The sequence below is a fragment of the Manis javanica genome, chromosome 3, assembly GCF_040802235.1.
Source record: "Manis javanica isolate MJ-LG chromosome 3, MJ_LKY, whole genome shotgun sequence".
NCBI classification, from domain to species: domain Eukaryota; kingdom Metazoa; phylum Chordata; class Mammalia; order Pholidota; family Manidae; genus Manis; species Manis javanica.
In genome coordinates this window covers 136,901,411-136,905,783 of record NC_133158.1, presented here as the reverse complement: position 1 = coordinate 136,905,783, position 4,373 = coordinate 136,901,411, and positions in this window count along the sequence as shown.

Below are 4,373 nucleotides of genomic sequence, written 5' to 3'. Positions count from 1 at the left end.
GTCTTGGGGTGGAGCCCAGTCCTGTAGGAGACAAGACACCTCGGACCACACGTCCACTGGGAGACCTCAAGGGTCTCCCTCCCCATAGGGGCAGCCTGCTGAAACACTCCTCCCATGAGGGCAGCCTGTTTCATTCTTCAGTCTACAATGAATCCTGCCGACATCAGCCCTAAACAAGTTCTCTATGGCTTCAATGATACTGAAAAAATTTGCTACAGTCGCGGGTCAACACAAGACAAGCTGGACTCTGACACACAGGCTGGTCTTGTTGCTTTGTAACTGCTGCCACTCCAGCCTCTGCTCTCCTGCAGCTGTGCAGCCCAGAGCAGTGAGTGGAGCTCTCAATATAGAGTCAGTAACATATTGCCCACATGTGCCTAGTGAGTAAGCCAGCCAGGGTCAGGTGAGAATCCTGGTCATAGGAACCTTCACTCTCTCCACATATAAGAACTTAAAGACATTTGCATGATAAAGTAACTCCTTGTAAATACATCTACATTTGAAGGGTTTTTTTTTTCTTGTCCTTGTTTTTCATCTACTTTGACTACAATTTTCTTCAGGCTACCAGCCATTATGGAGCTTTTCCAAAGCATTCATCTTAATTTTGATAGAAACAACTATTTTTTTCACTCTCATATTTCATTAGTTTACATAGTATTTAATTAAATAGCAAGCACAATTGCATAAACAGTTTTTGAAACACACTACTATGCATACAGCTCAGTAGGCATGCACAGGCCAATAAGGGATTAGTTTATGTGCCAGAAATCTTCAGGTCTAACGTGCGGCACCGGAGGGGCTGATTTACAGAGAGGAAAGATCCTTCCCTGATTCAGTGAGCTGATTAAGCGGAGTCAAGGGCTTCTGCTATTCGCTCAAATGACTACAGAGGTTAAAGGAGGAATAAGGAATTAGTGATCAAGAAAAAGTATGTGAGAGAAGTAATGTGAAAACCAAAGATATTGGAAAGAGAGCTTTTTAGGAAAGAGGCAAGTGTTAGTGATAGAACTGTGGAGAGGGTGAGTTAAGAGAGAGCCTGCAACAAGACCGCAGAGTGAACTGGTTGGGGACAGGGTGGAAGACTGCTATAGAATGGGGAATAAATGGATAGCAGGTAAATAAGGGAAGAGGATGGTAAAGGTGGATTTTGCTTTTAGTGATTTTGGGTGAAAAGAAAGACAGGTTGAGTGGAGCTTGAGGAACAAACTAGGTTGAGTTTGGTTTGGGGTTTTTTGTTTTTGTTTGGATTAGCATACACTTCAGAATTTTGGGGAAAAGGCTAGTAGAGAGGGATAGGTTAAAGATGTAAAGTGTTAGATTAAGTACATTAGAATGTATGGGGCATTATTTCTTAAGGCAATTCCGTTATAGTTCATTTCCCATTTTAGAGGGTCAGATAAGTTATGGAATAAATGGTCTTAACAGTTACTAAAAAGAACAAACTTGAAAAGATTGCCTGTCTAATTGAAAAAGAAATTTATTGGAAGGCTTAAGGTGGTGTGTGCTTGTATTGATTCACTTTGATGAAATGTATACACCCAAGAAAATGGACATAATCATATGATAATGTCCCAAACAGAACATCTGTAAACCGATTGTCTTGCCTGAGGATTTGAGCCCCAGGCAAGTTTTCTATGGACTCAGTGAGACCGGGAAATAACAACAGAATGTTCTTGGGATAAAAGGGTTTATTCCTGGCTTTTTTCGCAATAGAATCATGTCTGCATCCAGCAGTCTACAAATCTGTAATCTTCCTTCTCTCCTCTGCACAGCACTGGGCGAAGCTCTTTATACAGTGACTCAGTCAATAATAGCTCATTGCCTACAGTGTGGAAGCATTAGACTAGCAGTAGGCCAGTTACATTATAAAGTAGTTTAGGGTTAGGCGAGGATCCTCACTATAGGAACTACATTTTCCCCATACCAACATCCATTTATTTAAGAAGAGAGCTTAACTTTGCTTTGAAAAGAGTAATTGGCCCATTTAAAACCTTTTATGTGTAACTATTAGACATGATGCTTACTAAGTAGTTTACAACATGTGCAAATGTTTTATATCATTAAATGGAAAAAGTAGAATGTAAAATAGTATAAATAATATGATTGCAACCATGTTAAAATACTTATAGAAAAAGCAATTTGTTATATCTTACTACTTTTAAGTAATTAGATGAAGAAAAAAAAATGGATATTTTCAGTAATTCATGAAAATTTATTTATTCTCTTAACGGTAATGATACTTTCTACTCATTTGCAGTGCTTAACACTGATGAACATATCCCTCATCATAAGATCTGTTTTTCTGTAAAAAAGTGAGTTGATATCACACCATGAAAAAGGAGGCTAAAATCCCCAGCAGGGGGCTGCCATTCCACACACTTCCCCCTTCCCCAAGCCCCTACCACCAGCCATCAATTTAGGATACTCTCCCTTTGAGTGACTTCAGATGTGAACTTCAGCACCCACACATTTGCCTCTACCAGTCGTATCTAGCACTGTACCTGGGACACAATAAACACTGAATAAATTTTTATTGAGTGAGTGAATAAATGTGGCATACATATGGAACCTATTTTCAATCTCTGCCATATGTCAAAATAAATAACAGGAATTCACAAAATGAATGTTAAAGAGTGATATGAAAAGAGGAAAAAGTGTAGAGCAACATGTAAGATAAAATATATTTCATTTAAAATGTTTACCATTTTCTAAGGAAGTATGGAAGCATTAGAAGAAATTACAAAGGAAATCAAATAATTGAATTACTTGAAAATCAAAATTGTTGCATTTCAAATAATACTAAGACATTTAAAAGCAAACATATACATAGCATATTTGTATAGATTAAATAGATTGCATAAATTACATAGATTTAACAACTTTATATCATTGTATGTATATTGTCAGGAAACACTAAGATAATTAACAGAAATTGCTAAGTTCATAAACAGGTAATTTACAGAAGATAAACAACTAGGAACTATGTGAGAAATATTCCACTAGTCAGAGAAATGAAAATTATACTAATACTCTCATAACTAACAAAAATTACCAATATTTTTTAAAGTTTACATTAAGATTGGCTTAATGTGGTAAAAAAAATTTTTTTAAAGGTATCCTTCAAAGGGAACTATGAGTTGATACACATTTTTAGAAAGCAAATTGGCAATACAAATCAAATAGCATAAAATATTCATGCCTTTTGATTTAGTAATTTCTGTTCTAGGAATCTATCCATAGAAAGTAATCTAGAACCCAAGAAAACTTTTTTGCAGGCAAGGATAATCATCACAAAGCTAGTTACTAAAAACAGAGCCAATTTAAATGCTAAACTATTGGGAAATAGTTCAATAAATCATGGTATGGATGGTACCTAAAGAGCAGAACATTAACCAGCCACTAAAAATGGTTGTTTTAGCTTGGGATCCTCAGAAAGGGACCCTGAAAAAGGATTTGTGTGAAAGCAGGATTTGAGCCCTTTCCAAATCTCTCAGAAGAGCTTTGGAAAAAGTGTACATCATACCCCAGAGTGATTCCCATCAGGAGCAAGGGAGCTGACATATTTATATTCCTGCTCCAGAGAGTCACTAATTAAGGAGTAGGATGAGGGGAGTAAATTCCCAGGAATTTCCCTGTCCTTTATGTGCCAACAGCAAAGTGGCCTCAGCAGCCCAAGTCACAGGTACTTCTGTGGGAGTGAAAGCGCTCTGGCAGCCTGTGTGTGGGAAAATGAAAAAGGCAGCCGAGCAAATATGAATACAGCACTGACATGTTTGCTAACCTGATATTTTAAAAGAACTCTCTGTGATATGATGAATGCTAAGTGAGAAAGAGAAAAACAGAAACAAGGTTCAAATACTGTATAAGCAAACCATATTTGCCCTGTAGCCTGAAATAACTAAAAACCTATACAAAATATATGAAACAATGGTTCAGAAATAAGACATCAGGCAGAAGTGACCCTAGGGAGAAAGGAAACAAAGGAGGCAAATCTAATGTGCACCCGGAAGAAGGCTGGTGCACAGGGAAGGCGGGAGCCGGGTGGAGCGCGGCCGTCTCTCCTACACGGAAGGCAAAACGGGGAGAGCGGTGAGACCGTGTGCGTGAGGGGAAGCTGGGTGAAGGGTGTTCAAAACTGTTTTTGCACTTTACTGTAAGTCTAAAATTACTTCAAAATAAAAGTGTTTTAAAAATAAAAAAAAACTAGCAGGAGAACACTAATCAAAAGAAAGGTGAAATGGCTATATTAATATCAAAAAAAGTCAATTTTAGAGAAAAGAATATTATCATGAATGAGGGGGTCATTTCATAATGATAAAGGGGTCAGTTTCCCAACAGGACATAATCCTAAATGTTTTTTCAACTAATAGCAG